The sequence below is a fragment of the Manacus vitellinus genome, unplaced genomic scaffold (genome assembly GCF_001715985.3).
Source record: "Manacus vitellinus isolate BGI_N305 unplaced genomic scaffold, ASM171598v3 scaffold_73_pilon, whole genome shotgun sequence".
Classification (NCBI taxonomy): Eukaryota; Metazoa; Chordata; class Aves; order Passeriformes; family Pipridae; genus Manacus; species Manacus vitellinus.
Genome location: NW_021940773.1, coordinates 1646214 through 1669876, shown reverse-complemented (window position 1 = coordinate 1669876; position 23663 = coordinate 1646214).

Below are 23663 nucleotides of genomic sequence, written 5' to 3'. Positions count from 1 at the left end.
CTTAAATACAGAGGCAGTGAGACTTATTTCTGTACTTTCTCCTGTGTACAAGAGTGAATGGAGCAAAATAAAAAACCCTCACTCGTCTGTTTGCATGATGTGTTCCTGGATAAATATTTTTGGAACCTTTTATATAGGCCCAAGAATCTCTGGTGGCGCATGGGCCTAATTTTTGGTCTGATTTGAATTGTCAGGGTGCAAGACCAGACATAATGAAAGCTGTGGAGTAGTCCATTGTTTGTTATTTTTGGCTGCTAGTGGTGAAGATTTCTCTGAGCAGGTGTGTGTCATGGTACAGCAATCTGTGTGTCAATATCTTGAACAGAATCACAGAACAAGATCAAACACCTCTGTACCACAATTATTCCCACAGATATTGGTTTTTTTATTTTTAGTTTCTTTCAAATGCAGCTGCAAGTTTTTACCCCAGCTAAGTTCTGGGGAAACCTGGAGATACTAAAGTAAAAAAACAACAGGATACTTTCCATGGAACAGAAGCAGTTGGATTATACAAATGAGATATTCCACTAAATGAAAGCAGGAGAAGTTCAAAATCAAACTTTCCATCTAGGGAGAGCCTTGTAATTGTAGACATGATAAAAAAATGCATTAAATTAGCTTTGGAAATGGCTGTAAACATCTTTTGGAAAGGGGCTGGTGGTGGAGTAAGAAGCTGTCATTTGACATGTGGAATCCTATTAATAACAGAATTTCTAAAGTACTTCGTAAATTTTCCTGCTCCTGTCTTCCCCTTTTCTGTTTTACTACATTTCATATTTGGACAATAGAACTTGCAAGAAGAGTATAATTTTCCTCAAAGCTTTTATTTCACTACAGCTGAAGCTTATCAATGGAACGGAAAGGGTGCCAGGAGAGGTGGGAAGTCTAAAAGTCAGGGTAAATGAGCTCTCAATAATTCCTTCTGTGTTCCACAAACAGGGATATTTGGGTATGTCACCAGTAGGGCCAGCAGGACCTTTTGAAGTAACATCTTGGTGTATTTTTCCAATGAGATTATGTTTAACTCATGACACACAGGTGGCCTTCCTTCATTAGTGACAAGCCCAGCAGAGACCAAGGCTGCAGGTGAAGGATAGGATCATCCCCAATCTTTCATGGCCTTTCACAACTGTCTGAATCACTGTGGAGAAGGGAGCTGTGATGACTTTGCACAACATCCCTGACCCAAGTGATCATTGATCCAAGATGCCAGGGCACATGGGTCAGCTGAACACAGTGTGTTTATTTCCAGTGCGTTATCCTACCCCGGGAATTCAGGAAATGAGGTGGTGGATGTTGTGCTTAATATGACAGAGCACTGCACTCTAAGTGCCCCACCAGGTCTGTCAGCTGGTGGAACATGTGTCTCCCTGCTCTCTCCTTATATATTCATGGTCCATATTACCGTTTGTGTTTCTGTTCCACAGGCACAGATCTCACACTGTTCTGGGCATCCTACTTCTCTGCTTCAGCAAGTCACTCGATGTACCAGTGTAGCCAAGCTGAGAGTTGTTCTTCTGTATTATATAGAAATATCTGAAATCAATAAGAAACCACTGTGTTACAGTAGTGAAGAAGCAGTGACAGCAACTTTGACATTACTTGTGGGAATATGCTCATGTCCTGTGTTATTACTGGCTATTTGAATGGAGGAATTTGTACTCCAGTGTCATTCTCCCTATGTATCTAATCCATAGTAAATCTTTGTGGCTTCAGTTTAAAGTTTACATTCTTTGAAAATACAGTATGATGCTTATTGTAAGTATGAGATACTAAGAGAAGAGCTTTGTAAAAGTCGAATATCACTTTGTATTGGAAGCCTTTACATCTAGAAACAAGCACACTTGACCTTATGTATGATTTCCAAGATTTCTTGCACATCAAATGAGTTCTTTGTACTCAGGTTTTTAATGCATGCATTCGATGTAACATAAGCCCATTATTTAATGCTAAACAACATAAATCACCATTCACTTTGTAAAAGAGTTACATTCTAAACCAGCTGTTCAGCAGTAAAATGAGCTTTAGATGAATTTATAAAGTGGTAATTTTTTTTTCCTGATAATTGTGATGGGGCAAAGGGGAACTAATTGTTTGAAGAACTGGCTATCAACCAGCACTGACTTTGAAAAGCTAGGAATCACTGAGATAAAACCCCTACAACATTTTTTTTGCTAAGAATGTCTCTGTATTTAAATAGTAGAAAAAAACATATATGGAATGGAAATAAAATAAACCTAGATTAGATTACTAGTTTAGTAATCTTCCCAAATAAAAATACGGAATTGGAATAATAGTTGAGAGAGACAACAGTAACAAATGCAAGAAACTGTGAAGGCATGAATTAATGATGAGAATCAACTGCTCACAGATAATAAATATCTTGTTTAGGAAACAGAACCACACGTTTCTGATAACTAATGCCTTTTGTAATACCTGCCAAAATGTCCCTCTGGCAAGGTTGTCTTAAGGCAAAGTAATAATTGAGCTAAATCTGGAGTATAATTTGAATGTGCCAAGTAAAAGAACGACTTGAACTGCTTTCACAATTCAAGTGATGGAGAGCGTGTCGGGAAGAGAGGAACCATGAAGAAGGCACAGCTTCAGTTGTGTGAGTAGACATGGCTCCCTGATGCTTCAGCAGATCTGCTTGCATTCATACCGGCTGAAAATCTGACCCCTGGCACTTTCAGGCTTCCTTGAAGAGCATTATTTGATTAGAAAAGAGAATTAACGATTGGGAAGTGTTTGAAGAGAATGAGAGGAAAACTGTCTTGCTAATAAATATTGTGCATAATGCAGGGGTAGAGCAGCACCGTTGTGACAGTTCTGCACATCAAGGATGATTCCGCCAACCTCAGTGGAACTGAGTTACCTCAGGATAAAAGAAAAAAGAAATACTGATACATTATGGATTTGAATTTTATTCAGCTATGTAAACAACACTAGTCCAGTGGGCTATGGTATACTGATTACTTACGGTTTCTATTTTCTTTCTTCTTAAACAGAATAAGAAAATCCTTCTCCAAGTTGACTAACTAATTGCTTTGTGAAAACAGATCCTTTACAGTCGCCTCCATCACATCTTTGTTGTCAAGAAGATTTCTGAGGATTAAAAACTTGTAAGCAGCTTTCAAAAACAAATACAAATCGTGATTTAGACCAGTGGCAACAAAGTAGGAGTTTGAAGTAATATCTTTGAACATGCAGTGATATTTACAATGCATGCAAGATGGAGAAAAAAATATCTTCCTTTTTGAAAAACAAGCAAACCTAATATACTGAGTGGTCTGCCTGCAATACATGTAATTCTGCGTTTTTGCGAGAAACTACTCTTGATAATGGTGAAGATGGAAATAGTTTGCAACATAATGAGTGTTAGCTAGTGGGAAAGATAATCTGAGATTTTATATAAATGCTTGCTTTCACAAAAGGACTTGAACAGTATTATTTCTAGTGTAAGTCTCTACTCCAATTTTGGTATTTTGGTGAACTGCTGTGAGAGCACTACAGAGAGGGTGCTGCAAGTGTGTGACTCTGAATACAGCCTTTTTCTTTAAAAGGCCAGTATGGATTTAACTGAAAAATAAAGCTCTGTTTTGTCTACTTTGAGGAGATAATAGTGCAATTACCTGAGCCTTGCAGCTGGCAGACTTTTCCCATGCAAATTTGAAGAACTCTTATAGTGCTTAATGAAGATTTTGTGCCCCGATTAATTATCTTCAGGAAATAGCCATGCTGTAATTGGAAGCCTAAAAGGGAGTCAATTAGTAAGATCTTTGTGGGACAGCAGGCTGCCTTGGTGGGCGAAGTTAAGGCAATAGCATGTTGTCTTTAGAGAACAGGATTGCAAATTTGATCTTGCCTTGTACTGTTTTTTATCATAAGAAAAAAAAGAAGGTACGCAGATGAAAAAAAAAAGCATATAACCACATTTCTAATCTGAATGATGTCTAATTATTCCTCTATGTGAGGAGCAGACAGAGTCCTATCTAATCCATGTTAGTGTATACATAGAACTGGATGTGATATAGAGATTACAAAAATGAGATCAAAACAGGAGTAATGCAGTAGATTTCCAGTACATTTTAATTTCATTGTAGCTTGTAATTTCATTGAGTATCTCCCATGCAATTCTTCACTGAATGTAGTATGTTTTACAAGGAAGTTTGATTTGTCTCAGTATTAAAAAACCACTGTTTAAAAGCTTCAGTAATCTGTCTTTGACCATTTCATAGTTTTGATTGAATACTTGTTATATATGTGATGAAATGAAACAAAACAGAAAGATAGTGCAAGATGCAGCTTGTATTCAACTTAAACAACCTACCTTGAAAAATAAATAGAATTTAGTATTAAAAGGTTGTTATGGGTTTAATTTGCAGATTTCCTGAAGAGTAAGTATTTGTACAAGTCTTTTTGCTTTTGTAATGAAGGATCAAATTAGCAGTATTCCAGGCCACTCTCCATAATACATGAAGTTGATTGTGGTGTTAAAGCACTTTAATTTGTAGGAAAGAGGAGCAGTAAAAACTCCACCTAAAAATCAGAAAGGGGGTGGGCGGAAGATACTCAAGCCACAATTAAAATATCAAGCTATTTTTTGCCTTTTTATTTTCGGTGATGAAAAGATGCCCATTTTTTCTGGAAATATACCAGGAAATGTTGAATTACTTTCTTTTAACTTACTTTTGAGAAGTAAAATCAAAAACAGGGAGGTTGCTTAGAATAGAAAACATATAAGACCGATCTTTAAAAGTAAATAAATAAAGAATCAGCTAAAAAGTCTGGATAGCTGCTGCTTGTTATGTTAAAATCGTAATTAGGTTACATTAATGCAACAACATCAAGTAGAAAAAAATTCAATCACTAAAATGTAATCCTCATGAAAAATATCAGACATCCACCTGTAATGATTTATCCAAAGGGATGTGTAAAAGAGTTGGTCTTCATAGGCAACACTGGGTAAAAGAGCTAGTGGTAGAGTAAATAAGAAACATTTTGCTTATGATATGAAATTCAGTTCTGACACATTCTAGGGATCTCTAATGTGGTTTCTTTGAAAGAAAGGTTTTCCGTTCTGAAAAGTAGCTTGGATCTTACTGGATAGCAGAGAGTACCTTATTTATTTCTTTCCCAGATGAATGACAGAGTTAGCAGCTGAAGAGAAAGCAAAGATAGCTGGGGATTTATAAGCCCACTTCAGACATTCACCAGCCAAAGCAACTGGCTGAGTACCCCCCGTGTGTTAATTAAAAGCTGGCTGTCACAAAGGAGTCTGGAGCTCTGTAAGGAGGTGTTTGTGTGAAGGGTGTCACTATTTCAGTTCACTTATACAGACCCTGAGTCTTTCCCTAAAGGTTCAGGCACCCAAAACTCTGTCAAAAGTTCGAATTCTGTCAAATGTGGGTTTGTGCATTGATTTAATTTTTAAAGTGTGGACTCCTTGTTGGTCCCCTTGTTTTTATTTGAGCAAGTGCATTCAATGGAGATCATAGCTCTGCATCTTCATGCTTCCAGCAGCCCCTAAGGGATGGGAAGGTTATGTTCCTCTTGTTCTGAAGCCTGTTTCTGAGTTTAGTATCCAGCTGGTTTTAGACAGGTTATAAAAATAGGCTATGAGTTGATACTAGGTATTCCCCATCCCAGCTGTAAACTGACCTTTTCTCAGTGATTTACCATGACAGGGTGAATCATCAGCGGGAGTACTTAGAGATACCCCTTTGCATCCTTCACTGTTATCTCTTACTCTGGGCTATAATTGAAGACAATTGAACTGCAGATGAGTAATGTCTTTTGAAAATCCTTCTTTTAGAGTTGTAGAAGTTTATTTTACATATTAGTTCACTTGCATTTTGGATGCAAAGATAAAAATATTGTTTAAGAAATGTACTGGAAATAATACAAAGATACAGTTATCCAAAATTCTTAAAATTGTTTACAAGTTTTGGGAAAAAATTGAATGTTTCCATTTTTTCTTTTCTTTTTTTTTTTTTTCTTCCTTGTATCCCATTACTGAAAAGTAAGATATGGGAAAATAAATGCATTCCCTTTAAGCTCAGAAGATTCCCTTTCAAAATTACTAAAATAGCTTAAAAATTAAATGCCTGTAGGATTTTCCAATTTGGTAAATAGCCATTTTTTTTTCTTGAAAAAAAAAAAACCAAACCAAATCTGACTTGAAAGTTCTTCTTTAACTCTCCTGTTTAATGTAATGAAGTGCTCTTGTCCCAAAACAAAGTGACAGATCCATCTATCACTTAATTATTTTGTTAAGAGAGGCTACATCCTAAAGCAAGAGATAAGCACTTGCATCCTAAGGAAGCCTTGGAACTCTAAGGATTTTAAATGGTCAGGTCTTTTCTTTGTCTAAGCAGTACAAAACTTTGTGTGCACTGCTCTATCCAACAACATTTTGGCTGGAACTGCCAAAGGCCGAAAGAGGAAAACATCTTTTTTTTTGGTAACCATTGCCACCTAAGCATTAGCTTATGCAATAAAACCCTATTGCAGGAAAGGCTATAATATACCTTGTTCTATCAGCCCAGAGTCAGGTCTGTAGTAATTGATCAATAATCTGTTAATAGATAAACTGAATAGAATTACCGGCAGTATATTAAAGATCTAGAACTAACACAATTAATTGACTTTCATGTCAAAGACTAGCCAGATTTCTCTCCTCATACAGTGCTAAGTTAATCTTCAGTAGCTATACTGTTTACAAGTTTCTTCCTAAATTTAGTTAATTGATTCAGTTGCCGAAGTCAGACTTAATTTTTTCTTATCTATTCACATATCTTCCTTCTGTAAAGCACAGTATATCCTGCAGAAAAAAATATTAGGAAAATATTCTAATGCAATTAGTCTCATTTCATGAGTTTTAAACTTCAATCATACATGTAGTCGTATCCTACAGCTGTAGTATAACTTCAGAAATAGACTTTGGTGCTGCATCAAATAAGGATGAGCTAAATCAAAATAAAGAACAAAGCACATGCCAAAATGTGTGGAGTTTTTTTCCTGACTGAAAGGCTGATATGAGTTGTAAAGTTAAAAAAAAAATAGAGAAAACAGAAAGACAGTATTGTTTGCATTGGACATAAAGTGAGAGCTCAGGGAAACAAAAGTTTATGTTACCATGATATTGGGCTTTCTGTCTTCATCTGTCTATGACCAGTTTGGCAATCTCAGGAACACTTTAAAATGGAAGAAATTCTCATTACAAAATATTCTCTTACAAATAGGTAAAATTGGTGGATATTGGTAAAGAAGAAGCTTCAAGTTGGCATCCTGTGCCTTTTCCTCTACCTCTTTCCTAAAAGTGGAGCTCAGCAGCTGTCCTGTCTGACTTGATTCATAGTCTGATCAGTCTAAATGCCATATTAGCCATACAACTAGTATAAATTAACTCTTGTTCAGTTTTTAATTAATAAAGAGAACAATCTATGTGCATGGAAAGGATAAAATTAGAGAATGGGGGAAAAACCTAAAAATGCTGTGGAAAAAATGAACTGAGAGTGGGGCACACACAAATGCACAGTAAATCAGGGTTCATTTTGGATTTACTTTATTATGGAAATGTGAACTTTTGACATTTTACATGAAATTCCAATATTTATAGACATTTACTTATATAAATAAACTTGGTCGCACATACCTACGTATTTAACATACTTAGGAATTACTGTGCTGCACAATAACAAAGAATTTTTTTAATTCCAGAGCTCCCTTCCGTATGCCAACATGACCCCAGCAAGGAGAGTGAGCTGTCAAGCCATAAAAATAAAGGTTAGTATGATTTTCCTACATGTCATGTGTTACCCTATACGGACAAGTCTTTTCCATGTCCTGCTGTCCCAGTTGGTGTTTGGCGCTGCCTTTGCTTGTGTTGTCCCAGACTCCCCTCCTGGCTTCCTCCTGCCTCCAGCAGCCACCCCAACTCTGTGTACAGAGCTGATTTATCAACCTGTAAGTGGTAGGAGTGAAGAGTGAAGGGAAGTGTGCATGGGAGACGGGATGGTGCGTGGAGTAGAGGGTCCCGTGAAAAGGGCTAAGAGGGAGGGAATCTGCCATAGCTCTTGCCTACTGCCTGGAGCCAGATGCTTTCTGCATTAACTCGTACATTATCTGAGGGTTATGTCCATGCTATTCTTCCAGGGGATGGTGGTTTATCTGAGGGTGGATGATATATGGAAAACTGGGTAATTCATCTTTTATCAGTTAAACCAGTCCAAATACTTAATGCAGCAGATCAGACTAGAAGATAATCATAGTTCAGATTGTTCCAGTGTTAAAATCTATGATGTGTTTGGTTCAATGCCTTTTTAGCTGCAAGATGATAATTTGTAACATTTAGAAACTGTCTTATGTTTTGCCATTTGCTGCCTGTGACCTTTAGCATATGTGAAGCATATGGTGAATTTCTGAATGCTTGAATTGTATCAGCAAGGTGCTATATTCCTACTATTTAATTGTTTTTAACTACCAGTGGCATGAGAACAGTGTAGATAGGTCATTTTCTATTCATTTAACTATTAAGAAAAATAAACATTTCCTTGTTGATTTGCTGATGCATTCGCTTTGTTTCTGCAGCAGCAGAAATAGATCTGGTAACAGTAAAATGGTTGAAAGTAGGAAAAATTACTTTCTACTCAAATGAAGGACAAATCCCTCACATTTCTAAGTAATCTGATATAACAATGCTTGAAAAATACTTAGTTTAGACATAGAATTGTTACAAGGTAAAAAATTCATATTATTTTCTCTTTCACACAGTGTGCTGTACTTGGACTGTTATTTGCCAATATTTCCACTCATATGTGGGTCATCTGCATTGGGTGACTGTTTGCAGCGTATCAGACCGGACTGTGAAACTGGGCTTTAGCACTTTATTTGCAGCTGTAAATACTCAGCTCTGAGATCAGGTTGGGAGATCCAAGGAAAGCATTCAGCAATGAGGCACTGAAGTTGGGAGATGAAGAAAAAAGAAAAATTAAAAGAAAAACAAATTGACTTAATAGTTTCAGGAGGATCAAACAAATACTGTCCCTCTTGTCTTTTTTTTTATATGTATACTTTTCCATTGATTCACCTAACCTATCTATTTTCCATTATATTTCTCCTTATGTTCTATGGCTGCAAGGAAGTTGATGACCTGCTAATTTATTCCTTGTGTTCTTTATGAATTTCATCTGTTGCCAAAAATTGCCCTCAAATGAGGGTAGTCAAATGAGAGCATTTTCACATTGCTCTTAAGCACCCTGCATGTGTTCTACTTTAAAAATAAAAATAAAAGTCTTTATTTTATGAGGGTTTTTTTTAAACCCACAGAGCCATGAAGCTTACCATAATTTGCAGAAAGCTTTATGAGTGGGAGTGGGTGGGAGGAGAAAGAAGGAAAAAAAATAAGCCAAAGGAAGGTGAGAAGGTCTTTGAATGAAATAAATAAAATGAGATTATGCCAATTCTTCCCTGATAATGCTGGGAGAAGGATGCAGAGAAGTGCTAGCAACATGTTTCCCAGGTTCCACTAAGGTAAAATTAGAATCAGTCTTGGCAGTGGGTTACCAGAGAAATAGCCATATCTGTTTCCTTAAATTTGAATATTTTTCTCTATAAATGGAATTAACACCTTTCATTTAATTAAGACGTTAAAGTCAAGAATATGTTTTTGCCACACATTTTCTGATAAAATATTGACTAGAAAATAAAAAAAAAAATTAAAGGGGTGTTAATTAGACCAAGAAATGTGTCTGGTGCAGAGAAATATGTGAAGTTTTTCTCGAAACTCACAAAATAAAGAAGTGTGAATAAATGGTGGCCTTTAGTTTGAGATGACTGTATGATGAGTTGTACTGGTTATGCTTGATTTGTGCTAGTAGGATATAAAACTGGAGTTCTGCTTTAATTTTAATGCTAATTTCACTGTGAGAGATTGTATCCCATCAGATCCTCCCAAATAAATGCAGCAATCACTTTTGAAAGTAGTGGAAAGTCTCATAGTTGGGGCTAACACAGAATTACAGAAAGTACTGTTTTCTTCCAAGGAAAATTTTAGGGACTTTTAAAAAAAAATATATACTTTGCAGTAATATTTGTCGCACTGCACTTATAAATGCAAGTTACTCTCATTGCTATGGGACCCAAATGTATTGTCTGAGAGGGAGGGAAAACATGTAAGTTACTTTCAGTAGCTTTTCATGTGCAATAAAGTTTTGCATCAATATTGAGCACTTTATGACTAGGAGCAAGAGCTAAAAACTTCAGTGACTTTACACCTTGCAATGTGCCGATGAGGCATCTGAAAATTAAATTGTCTGAGTTTCAGTGGAGTGAAATAGGGATCTGTAGCAACTCCAAGAGCTGGTGCCCTGCTCAAGTACATAGAAGTCTAAGGTGTGGGACTTGGTTTTGCATGTTGTAGCCAAATGTGGCCCTGGAACAGGGGAATTCCTACCACCCTTCCTGATGGCTAACAGTTTTTGAAGTAATTGCAGCCTTTTCTTCTGGCAGAACGAGAGGGATTTTAGTGACTCCAGTGGAATCATTCCAGATGTGGAAATGAGATCACGTACTGGGCCTCCTTTTATACTCTGCTGAGATACAAAATTGCAAAACTTGCTCAAGAGACAGCTCAAGAAAGCTGCTTTTTTCTGTGATGTTTTTTTCCCCAACAAGAAGTTGTCCACATAGAGTTTGCTCATGCCAGGCCATAGGCCTTCATCATTTGCAGGGAAATCTGTGCAGACCTAATAACTCCCAGTGATACCTTATCATCCTCCAGTTCACTCCAGAATGTGCCTTTCCAGGTGTGCAACAGGTGACCCAGGATGCTCAGAGGTCATTTTGGCTGCACACACAGCAATAGATCATCCATGTGCTAGGGACACAAAGAATGAAAGGGAAAATCCAGATTTTCTTTGGAGAAACCAAAAATAGCTCAATTGTCTTGCCCTGCTTCACCAGCAGTCTGTGAACTGGTTTCCTTTTCCAACATGAAACAATTTCTGTACTCTACTTTGTCTATGGAGGTCTATACGTAGTTTTCTTTTATGATTGGTAGAACATACCTAAAATTCATTTAGCACATTTGTAGCCTAAAATGACATTTTAAAGGTATGTAATAAAACTGATGTGGGCTGGAGCTTTAGTTTATGGAGAAAGGAATCGCACTATGGGATTTAAATGGTGAAAACTTATGGGGGTGAATTTCTGACGCCACAAGTAAGGACATTATTATTCATTGGAGGTCATTTTTTCAACCCAGAAAGCACTAGTTTTCTTTATAAACTGAAAACTAGGGTCCATGGATATTTTATTATTTTCTTAAAAAAGGCTTTTAAGAAAAGTGCAGCACTCTACATATCCACTGTGAGAGCTTTTTTGTTATGTCATAAGGGGCTGATTCTGCCCCATAGATATATGGAAAGGGTAGGGAATGAAATCAGTGGGAAATGAGTGGGAAACTCATGGGGTAAGTTACTCAAGGCATAAAGACAGACCTGGTCTCTGAGGTACGTGGCCACCAATAGCAACAGTCATGGGAAAGTTCCAGGAATAATAGTGGTAGCCATTTAAATAAGTGGAAAATTGTCCACCATTTTTACAATTTCTGTCCCTCAGATGTCTGCATTTAATAATCACATTCTAGTATTCTCATTATTACTCATGAAAATAGTACAACTTTCTGGTCTACTGAGAATGCAAGTGGGGCAATTACTTAGATAAAGACATCTTGACATTTCGCTGGGACAAACTGCCTTTTGAGAGAACAGAAAATGCAGGAAATCCTCACTTCTGAAAACCCCAAGAAAAACATTTCTCTAAAAAAATTATATATGTATCTATATTTTTTTTATTATTTTTTTTCTCCAGCCCTGCTGTAATTGACACCAAATGTTCCTGGCAGCAACTGCCTTCCATTTGGTTCCTGCATTTTTACCATGCAAATTGAACACTACACTTCTCTCAAACTGTGTTTTAGTATGAGGGAAGCAGTTTTGAAAATAGCTTTATTTTTATTCTTAAAGGCTTTTGATGCATTCTGACTCACAGTCACTTTCTGAAGACAAGGTATAGTTACAAAACAGAATACATTTTCAAAGATGAGTGAAGACAAAAATTATTTTTAATAAATTATGCATTACTCGAGTTTTTAACAATTCTTACAAGGAAAAATAACCCACAATGGAAAACCTTGTAAATACATAATCTCAGCTTAAAAATATAATTGCCCCTGGGAATTAAAATCTTGACCTCTGCAATGAAACCACAGGGAATGTACCTCAGTTAAAATTTAAGGACCTTGACATTTGTCTAGTGCATAACCACATAATCTCCCAGAAGTACTGAACAGGCATACCAATGTCTGATCACATATAATAAGGCATTTTAACATGCCTAGTCGAGGCCTTGAAAAGAATTAAAGGTGAAAAATTTCAATTATGCCTTTTTTCTGTGTTTTGTTTGTTACAATTCTTTTTAAAGATTGAGGTAACGTACTTAAAAAGAGAAAGAGATTTCCCAAAGCTGAATAGCATCTTAATTTAATGTAAAAAAGCAAATAATTCACACTGAAAGAAAAGTTGATGCCTTATCTACTGTGCAAATCAGTGAAAGTTAAGAGTGCTCTGCTGTCTTATTGACGGCTGGCTTTGGGTATTTTTGTTATTTTGTTTGTTTCTCTTCATGTGAGAAAAAATGATACAATATTGATAAACTGAAAAAAAAATCTCTCTTTTGCTGTTAATTATTATATACTTAGCTGAAACTTAAGGATAGGGTACCTGATGTGCTTATGAGATGCCTGTGTCAACTTCTTAGATTAACCTATGTCTGCATACTTTCATTACAGGTAAGTCATCCTTAGCTACGTCTAAACTGTGGGAGTCTGGTACCTACCATAGAATCATAAAACAGTTAGTGTTGGAAGGAATCTTAAAGATGATCTTGTTCCAACCCCGCAGCCGTGGGCAGAGGTACCTTCCACTAGAACAGGTTGCCCAAAGCCCCATCTGACCTGACCCTGAACAGTTCCAGGGTTGGAGCATCCCCATTTTCTCCATGAAACCTGTTCCAACATCTCAATGCTTTCACGGTAAAGAATTTCTTTCTAATATCCAATCTAAACCCCTTTCAAATTAAAGCCCCATGTTCTTTCTTATAACATCATCTTATCCCCTTATGACTACAACTGGGGAACAAACCAATGTAAGCTTTCTTCATACTTCTCATATATTGCCTCCACACAAAGCAGAACAGTTGTCAAGGTGGCAGTGTAGGCTTGAAGTATGTTGGAAATTTGTAAGATCAGGATCTTAATACCCTTTATGTGCAGATTAGACAGATTAGGCATAGATTTTTCACCAATTTTCCCTTCTGATAGGTTCTTGCTGTTCATGATCTGCCAAGATTTTGCATCATCAGACATTCTCAGCAAGATGGTACTTTCATGGCATAGAAAAGTCCTGTGATTGACAGAAAACAGCTGGAAGACATTTGAAATAATAAGGCATTCCTTGATCTGGATTTTTTAAAGTTTGCTTAGCCCACATGTAGAATTCATTGCCAGTGAGAGCTCCTCTGCTAATTGCCAAGACTTCCCATACCAGGTTGAGGAACTATGTTGGAGGACATGCCCAACAAATGGGCATGAGGCACACATAGCAAATCCACTCTTACCTGAAGGATCATTAGAACTGAGTGTCCCTGATATCCTTCTTGCCTGCCTGCTGCACTGAGCACTGCTCAGCAGGTGAAATCATCTAGTCTTTAATTTCTGAATGAAATTCTCTTCTCTTCAATCATTCTATGAGACAACTCTCTGGATTTTTTCTCCCCACTGGTTTGATTGAAACAGATACCTGAAATCCTGCAGGAATTTTAGAGTTACAGGATTAATGGTTGGACTGTGCATTGGTTAATTTTCTGCTTGACTGAATTCATTACTGAAATAGATGTATCTTGGATTTTATTCATGTCCTGTGATACTATAGGAAGCTGTTTTCCATGAGGAGCTCCATAGTCTCTATAGTAATTATGGGTAATGTGACCTAGTTATTCGATATTAATGTCACTGCTAAACTAGGCTGACTTTGGTTTCTAGGCTAATTCACAGTTAAACTGATTAGGAATAGTTTCTCTTGTCAATATCTAGCTGGTGATGAGCAAAAATATAGGAAAAATAGTAAAAGAAGTCTTCACCATAGACTTCGAAGGCACCATATTCCTTGATCTCCTCTTCATCTTTACTCCCACTGGCAAGGAATTCAAGGACAACCCAATCTCCTTCTATGGTGTGGAAAGCTCCTGGCTGTGGATACGGCTCTTACTAATTCTCTTTTGTGGCATTGAACTCTGAAGTGACATTACAACAAGAAGAATGTATGGATTATTTGTACCAAATCAGATAGGAATGAATTTTGCTTTAATTTTTTTTTTAAACCTTGAAACTTCAATTACTTTTTCAACCGCATGCATTACAAATGCTTATGATTTCCGCATATTACTTTAGCTTCCTTTGTAAAATGTTAATACTTCTTTTTCCCAGCACCTCTGCATAAAAACTACTTATAGCAAAGTGATTATCAGGAATTAACAATGTTATGTCTGAAGTGTTAATGCAAATATTGAGTTCAGTTATGTAACTCTCCCATAGTTACTGATGGTTTTATTCATTCAAGAAGTATCTCTAAATTCATTACCCTGAAAACATTACACTGACTTTTCCTCCCCCTCAAATAGCACATAAAGTTGTTTTTATCAGATTTGCTCAAAAATCACATTAATCAAATTTCCTGGTGAACCTTTTTGTACTTTAACTCTTAACAGCTCTTGAATGCGATGAGCTTCTCCAACTGTTAAAACTTCTCGAAACCATCTCATCAACATTTTCCTATTTTTTTGCCATGATAACTGTAAAAGAACAAGGGAGTAAATAGCAATGGTTTTATGGCTGCAATTACTACCTACCAAGCTGTTTATAATAATTTTGTTGCTTTTATTGCTCCTTTCTTGGGCTTATTGAAGCCACCTTTTTCCCTGCTGTAAGTTCACTTTCTGGCAGATGACAGGAGCTTTCCTGGCACACATTCAGGAGGCCAGAACTTTCTGTTTGTTTCTAATTTTTATGAAAAAATAAATATTTTTAGGGGTTTCTGGGAATACAGATTTGGGATTAATTTCTTAATTAATTTTTTTTTAGCTAGGTGGAAACATGTTCTCTTGGGTGTTGGTGGGTTTTGGGTTTTTTTTTCAGGCAGGGAGTAGATACCCCATCCCTGGAAACACTTGAGGTCAAGTTGGACGGGGCTCTGAGTAACCTGATCTAGCTGATGATGTCCCTGTTCATGGCAGGAGGTTTGGATTAGATGATCTTTGAAGGTCCCTTCCAACCAAACCAGTCTATGATTCTATAATTACTGTTTCTAACCAGTTCTGCTCTTTGGTATTTTCTGGATTAGAAGCCTCAGTTAACTCCTAGAAATATATTCTTCTGACTTTGTTAGAAAAGTTAGTAGAACATATAAACTCATGAATTTATTAGGATGAAAATTAAGTATGTCACAAGCGCAGTTTAGTTCTTTCCTTTCTTTTGGAATATTGTTAAGGGCAGGAGAGAGGGAGAAATGGTCAACTTTGCAATCAGGACAATAATGCATTTTAAATACAATACCTGAACACTCCAAACTCCAGGATGATTTTATTAAAGGACAGTAGCAGGATGTAAAAATCAACACATTAAAGCATTCTAGTTTCTGGTGGAAAAAATTATATTTATATTTAGAGTTTTATTCTGGTTTGCATTATCTTATTTTAGTGAAAGCAAGAGCATATCATTACATCCAGGTACTACTTTCTTAGTTAATCTGTAGGCAGAGCTCTGTATCATTAACTCCCCGCCCATAAAAAATTCAGAGCAGTGTTTCAGTGTTGTGTATTTTGTCGTAGGAACACACTGTCATATTCTTCCAGCTGCAGGGAGATTCTCCTGAACAAGCTGCATATAAGTAGCACAAAATACCTCTTATCCTGTTCGGAGTTGCACAGATCAGAAGAAGAGACAGAGAGTTCAAGAATGCAGAGATATTTCAGCATCTTTATTCACATTGTATATGATTTTTGTTAGGTTGGTTTTTTGGCTTCATTTAAGTGTTACCGTGATCAAAGTCAATTCACCTACTAAATGGTTCAAGTACAAATTAAGTGTTGACATATCTTGTCAGGGTAGGTATTCCCGAACATAAACCAGCAGTGGTTCTTCAAGGGCAACCATTAGAGCCAATTATTGCAAACACACTGGTTCTCTAGCAAGAACATAGTGTCAGACAGATACAACAAGTACAAAATTACAGTGAGTGGGATTAAATAAGCAGGAATTCTAGCAAGAAGAAAACCTGAAGTTCACATTCTAAGTACTGAGAAAAAAGCTGATTATGCACAGACTGGATGGAAGAAACTGCAAGGAGAAGTCAGAAGAGTAAACTAATAGACCAGGAGAATAAACGTGTGGGTTGGAGTTTACCACAGTCAGCCAAGTCCTTGCTAAGTGAGAGCTGCTGGTCCATGGAACGGGCAGAACATTTCCTCTCCATCTAACAGAAAACCCAGGCATGATACTGGACATCCCTTACTCCTTTTTTTTTTGTTGTAGAGGAAACTGAGGTAAATTGATGTAGCTGCATATAAGAAAGGGTGAGCCAAAAACCTTTCTTAAAAAATGAGTTTCTCTGAAACTGGTGCCATCCATCTGAAAACAGCCATTACAGCTCCCCTTGTTCATCATGGTTTATGACAGTCTGTTTAAGGATGCTGTTAGGAAGTGGCATCCATTTGCACTGTGGTTTTGCAGGGTTAGGGTCATTAAACATTGTCAAGGCAGGTTTTGGGAGCTAAAGGGAAAGAGAAGCATTGTGATGGTTTTCGTGATTACTTGTTCTGCAAACTGGACTGAAAATGAATGTGGACTTTCATGCTTCATGGCTTGCACAGTAGTAAGAGTTGCAAGGACTCAGTAAAAGGAGCTCATTTGATAAGTATGCCAACCTCTCATTGGTTCCGACTGACAAATGACACTACTGGGGTGAAATTAAAGGCAGGTAAGTGAAACTCACCCATCTCTGCATTTTGACTCCTTTCACAATAGCAAGGAAAAGGAATTGCTTTCAGTTTTGTTTCTTAGAACTGTAAATTTGAAGCCTTCTTTTCAGAAAAGTTATTTTTCTTGAATGAAAAATTTCAGCTGTTTTCACTTTACACCTTAAAAATCTAATCTGACTTGTCCCGTACTTCCTTTGGAATAGATGTAATATGTTATTTTTAGAGAAAACTGAAAATTCACATTTCAAAACATTTAAAAATATTTTAGAGATGGAGCCATACTTGGTGTGTTTAATCAAAATGTTAATTAGACAATGAGAATAACTTTATTCAGATGCAATTTTCTTTAAGTATGTTGGCACTAAGGGAAAAAATGTGCCAAATATGAAGATCTACTCATGACTAATATTAAAAGTCAAATTTACTAGAAGCATATCTGAATACATACTCAGTGGAGCCAGGTCAGCTAATAATGTTACAGAAAACTTCAGGGAAAATCCCAAGGCTGACCCAGTATAACTGACTGTCTCTGACTTGCACATGAGATCATCCAAAGATGTTTCTTTGGGGAAATCTGTTATTGGGGGGATAAATGAAACTGAAATCCTGCAAAGTGTGAGGATTGGCCACAAGCAGTTCTTGAGCAGGACAATCCAGGGATGATTTCTGTTCGCAGATGTTACATGAAGGGAACTGAATATTCAGTGACACATTTTGCGGTTCCAGGCAGGGGGAATGGGAATGTTTTGTGCTGGAAAATTTGGTTAGGGATTATAATTGGGAATTTGGCAACACTGTGTTACACTTCTGCGAGCAAACCACAGGTCTAGGTGTTTGAGTGAATCGGCTTTCACCAAAATTGACCTTTTTCTAACTTTAATGCTGTATAAAACTGTTTTGTTTTGTTTTCATTCAGGGATCTGTTATTTCTGCTTCTAAAAAAAAAAAAATAATCAGAAATCTAAATGCTACTGTAGCATCAGAAAGGAAAATTTTTGGACAAACTTCTAACACATAGACGCACAGATAAAGGACTTAGTGGAAAGCTTACAGGGAAGGTCACTCCTGTGATTCGATCCAGTTTTGCATTCTCAGGATGATTACGTACTTTGGACAAGGTTAACATAAACATCCAGTCACTTGAGTTGTTATTCAAGCCGAAACTCTGAACGTTTTTGGTTTTTTTCATCATCAAATCTTCTTGAAGTTTCCAACCCCATCAATTACAGCCAGACATTTGTTTTTTGCATAGCATTTGATATAATGAGATATAATCCCCATCTGGGCACTTGTGAAGAGTAATTGCACTTTTGCAAGATACTGTAAGATTTATGGTAGCATCTCCTAGTATATTGCAATAGGAATAACTCTGTCTTACTGTGAGAGGTAAATTGGCACAATCACACAATACAGCAAAGTTTTGCAAAATATCATATGTTATCTCCCATGAAAACTATGAAATTATTGCCTGTCACCGTTGTGTGTTTATTACTGATTATTCTGCAAGGCTGTATTTCAAATCTACTGCTTGTGAACATGAACGAATCCAGACTAAACAGGCTACAGTTAGAAATGAAATATTGTGTTTGCTGAGATATCAGCAGAGAGACCTCAGCAATTTTTTTAAATGGGAAAATTGAATTATGGGTGCCAAGGGCTGAGAAGTCAGAAGTAAATGTAGGAATATAACCTACATTTCAAGAGGAAAAATGGTTGTGCTGAAGATAATGATCCTTCAGAATGTGAAAATTATGCACCTTTCTGCAAATATGAGAAGAGTTTTCCTGTACATTCCGATTTATGTCTTTGCCAGAAGTTGAGGCTTCATGTAGCTTCCAGGAATACAATATGTCCATAAATGTCTTTCAGTTGGTTACAGCAGGCTGCTACCATCTGCGCTGGAGTCCTATAGCAACCTGTGCCTAGATAGTCTCCGGGGTGTACTCCTATCCCCACAGCCACTTGCCTTCCATAATTGGGTTCAAAAGAACCTGTTGGTTATTCTACACCTTCTAATCCTTCTCATTAACAGAGAATCATGTTCATTGACCCTTAAACCCTGTGAGGTACTGGGTGTGCCCAGAAAACTAATGCAACAGCATCTGGCTACAGCACCAACAGTGCTGGGGACAGCCAGCACTCTGTAGATGTTAATGTTGGACTATATACACTTCTGTTTTATGGAGGACCTGTGTGATTATCCTGAATACTCCACAGCCAAGAAACACACATCTACCTCATGAGAGGCAGAGAGGCCTATTTGACTTTGTCTGCAATTAGTCTGCATGTCTGTTGTTTTTTCCTGTTATTGCTATTCCATGGCAAGGTAATACTCCATCTTCAGTCTCATATCTTTATTTGAAGCTGCATTTGTCCTATTTGCTTAAGAAAGTCCAGTGCAAGAAAGAAAGGTTGGTCTCATTGCATGTCTCACTCCCTCCCATGTGTGGGCCACAGCCCTTCTTCCAGCACCCCTTGCCTCCTGGCTGGCTGCACACATCAAGGATGCAGCCTGCACACTAGAGGCTTTAGGACGATCTGCTACCCTTCTCCCATCACTTCCACTCTGAGATACCATTGTATTTGAGAGGGATTTTGAAACATTCACAAGATTGCTTATTGGGGAAGAGAAGTCATCCGGTAGAATGAGAAAACTTGTGCATTCTGTGATGTGACTGTAAATAACCACACTTAAAATGAAATCAAAGCCTGTATCTTGGCACAAGTATGCCAGCTTCCAGAAGATGGAATTTTTTTCATGGCAGACTTATCACTGGTTTCCTAAATGAACCAAGATAAACATAATAAACTCTTTCATGTGGTTGCTGTGATTAAAGCAAGGTCCTCAAGTTGGCAGCCTATCATGGGTGGATTCAAAGTGGAAATGGGAGCTGGCTTTTTTCTTTCTTTCAGAGAATCCTACTGCTGTTTGTACTGCTTGGTGACTGGCATAGGCTGGAATACATGCCGTCTGTGGGTTTGGAAATCTCATGGCAGTAATCAAGGGTGCACTGGTCCTTATGGCAGGCATCAAATGGGCTACTGCCAGGTCTTTGAACTACAAAAATAAATAGAGAATAGAACTGCATTGTTTTGGCAAGACCCAGTCGTCTATCTTGGAGCATGCTCTGGTGAGAGTGTTTAACTTGGATTTTGTCCATCACATGTGGTAGCTGCAAAAGAGGAAGAATAGAACAATGTTAGACGGTACATTTAATAATGTGTTGCCTTAGTGGTCCTCAGGAAACTGGTACTCCCATTTTCTCCTACTACTCAGAGCTCTTCCCTCTCTGCTGAGCTTCTGTGTAAGTGGATTTTCTCCCTGGTCCTGCAAGAACTCAGACATGTGAAGAAAAATGCACTATACACAGATCCTTACCATGTGTTTATGGCTAGCATAGGACTCGTGTGCAGCTTCACAGTGGTTTTTACAGCTCTGACTTATGGGATGCTCTTCTGAACCTCTCTGCCCCAGAGGACCTGGGAGGCAGAGGAGAGGAGCAACATGTGTGTTGGTTTTGGCTGAAACATGTTGTTTTCCTCTGCCTGTTGTGGACAGTGTGTGGAACAAACTACAGCCTCCTTTCTTCTTGCTTGGTTTTTGCACCAAAAGGGAGTGTCCTGCCAACTCACTGGTGGGTCATATGCTTACTGCCTGTTTTATACCTACTATCTGACTGCTCAACCCCTGCATGTGTGTGTATGTCTGTACAGGGTGTGTACCTGGAAAAGATGCTCCATAGTTTTCATGCAGTGTGCATTACAGAGCATCAAGCATGTCATTCATGGCTAAATGGATTTGTTATGGATTATCAGAGAGAGTTTCTGAAGAAAGGAAAAATGAAGATGAAAAATTTCAGTGAAGCAATATTGCAACTCTTATGTATGACTGTCTTATTTCTTCAGTAAAAGTTGGGATTTTTTTTTTTCTTTTGATGGATTAGTTATTTGATATAACATTGGAAAAAGAAGGGAGAAGTGTACTTAAGAAAGGATGAATTCTCTAGTAAACCCATTCATTTTGTGTCACTTTGGGAATGCAAAGCAGCCATGAACTCTCTTCCTGACAATTCCAGGTTATCACCATGGCACAAATCACTGGAAATGTTGCTTTGTATTCTGAATCTTTGGAAAGCAATTCCGAGTATGTTCAAATTTGAGGTACATTTCCAGCATTTTTTTAAAATTATCAGACTATGTTCTGAATGAGAAAGATATGTTACAGAGAAACAATGAGGTCTCAAGCAAACACTTGATGAAATTAAAACTATTTTACCTAGGTTTAAAGCAGTGAAATTTCATTTATTATAAAAATTCCTTTGTTGAGAACTTTCTGGCTCTATTACTGCCCAGAAGCAATGTGAGATATACACTGTGTAGGATGTGAACATGAGACAAAGCTCTGCTTTTTGCCCAGTCTGCAGTGGGGGCCAAGCCAGTTGCCAACCATGGAATAAGAACTGCCAGGGTCTTCTGCAGCTCCATTCCAAGGAAAGACACAGTGGTACACGCATGCTTTCAAAATGTTAATTACGAAATAGAAAGGTGGATGCTGTAGGCTTTGTTGGAACAAATTAGGGTGGAGAGGGATAGCTTATGATGCTGCTTGCTTGGCACGTCTGACCCCTCTGAACAATAAGTGAACCATATTGTGGTAAAAAACATTTAATTAATGTATCATAATGTGCGTTGTTTTTGTCTCGTGATTGCCACAGATTGTGCCATTCTATTTTCTAGCTTTAAGTAGAAATTGTAGCTCTGTTTTTACTCAGCTCCATGACTTTAAAAAGAGATTCTGAGAGAGCTGATGCTATTTCACATTTGCAATAACAGTTCACTGGACTGGGTTTTTGCATTTAGCTTAAAAAACCCCGTGTTGATCATGTCTGATTAAAGTAACATTTGCATAAATACTCATTGGAATGGAAGAAGTAACTCATCCTTGTTTATGGTCCATATGCTCATTATCCTGCTGTGCTCTGTTTCTCTGCTGGTTTAGTTCTAAGGTACAATGGCAATAGAAAGACAAGGGAAAATACATTTTAAAAGGTATGTTTTTGTGATTTCTCTCCTAATTGAAAGCAGGAAATAATAAAACTAGCACATGTATGAGGTGGCGTTGGAAAGCCTGATTCCTAGAACAAATCACCATAGATGTATATGACTGAATAGAGTAACTTTTGGGATTTCATCTTCAGTTACTCACCCTTTATACACAGAGAAATATTATACACCTGTAGAAAAACTACATGAAGACTATGGGCTGGCATACAGAAGGCCCGTTCTCTGAACTTCATTACTTTTTTCTTGTTTTCTTTGTACATAATAGTTACAAAAACATATCCCTGTTTGAGTACATGATGTGAACGAGCAGAATACTTGACATGAACCTTCAAACTCAGGTTCGCAAACAGATCTTGAATGACAGAACTCTCTTAATTGTTTCTTAAGGAGGTAGATTTATGTGACTGTTACAATGCCACAGCTTTGTTTCTGGTACTTTTCCATGATATTTAAATAATAAAAATCAGTCTGATGGTATCAGGCTGGGGGCTTGCTGCTGAAATGCTCGGACGTGCTTCCTTCGTTTTTTTTCCTCAAACTCCCTCAAATAAGTTGGTTTCTTCTAAAATCCAAAACATTACTTCTGAACTGAAAACGTTTTACTTCCTCCTAACTTTTATAGTCTGCAGATGCAGCATCCATTTCCATTGCTTTGACTTGTACACTTATGTTTTTAAAAAACTTGTTACCCTCAAAACCCCGTGGTTTTTTTGGTAGTATTCATACCCAATGTGTCTTTCATGTATCTGAGTGTATAAAGTAGGCTAAGCCTTTTTTTGTTTTGGCTTGTAGCTGTTTCAAGTGTTCCATAAACAATATATTTTTTTACCAATTCCACTGTGTCAACTAGTCCAGAGATTTCTTTATATCTTTAAGCTTCCAAGTAACCAGTTGGATAGTTAATATTACTCAGCTTCACAGAAAGAGTAATTCTAGAGTAATCACTTCACCTAACTGGAAGAAAATTGCGTGGCATGATTTACCTTTGCTCATGAGAGTACAATGTCACTGTGTAACATCTTTGGTAAGTATAAATAGAGTGCGTAAGTTCAAAATCCTTTAATCCATGCAAGAAGGGTTGAGGTGCCATGATTTCATTTTAAGCAGCAGGCTATTGTGTGAAGTCATAAGATGATCTGATTTGCCTGATGTTTTATGTTTAATTCCCCTCAATGCATTAGATAGTAGTGAAGAAAAGAGATTGGACTGGAATGATAACATCCACCCTGTTCTTTCTTCAGGGAGAAAGCATTTTTAGAGTAAATTTAAATGAAAGACGAAATGTAGTTAAAATCTTCAAAACTAACCTATTTTTTCATAAAACCATAAATATAAGTATTTGCTACAATACTCATTACAAATCTACTCCTCATAGACTCTGCCTATATTTTCTTACGAATACATTATTATTAGATAACCCAAAATATCCTTCCTAGAACTCATAGGAGACTTGTTAATTCAAAGACCACTACTGAGCCAGCATGCACACTTTGTTGTTTCAT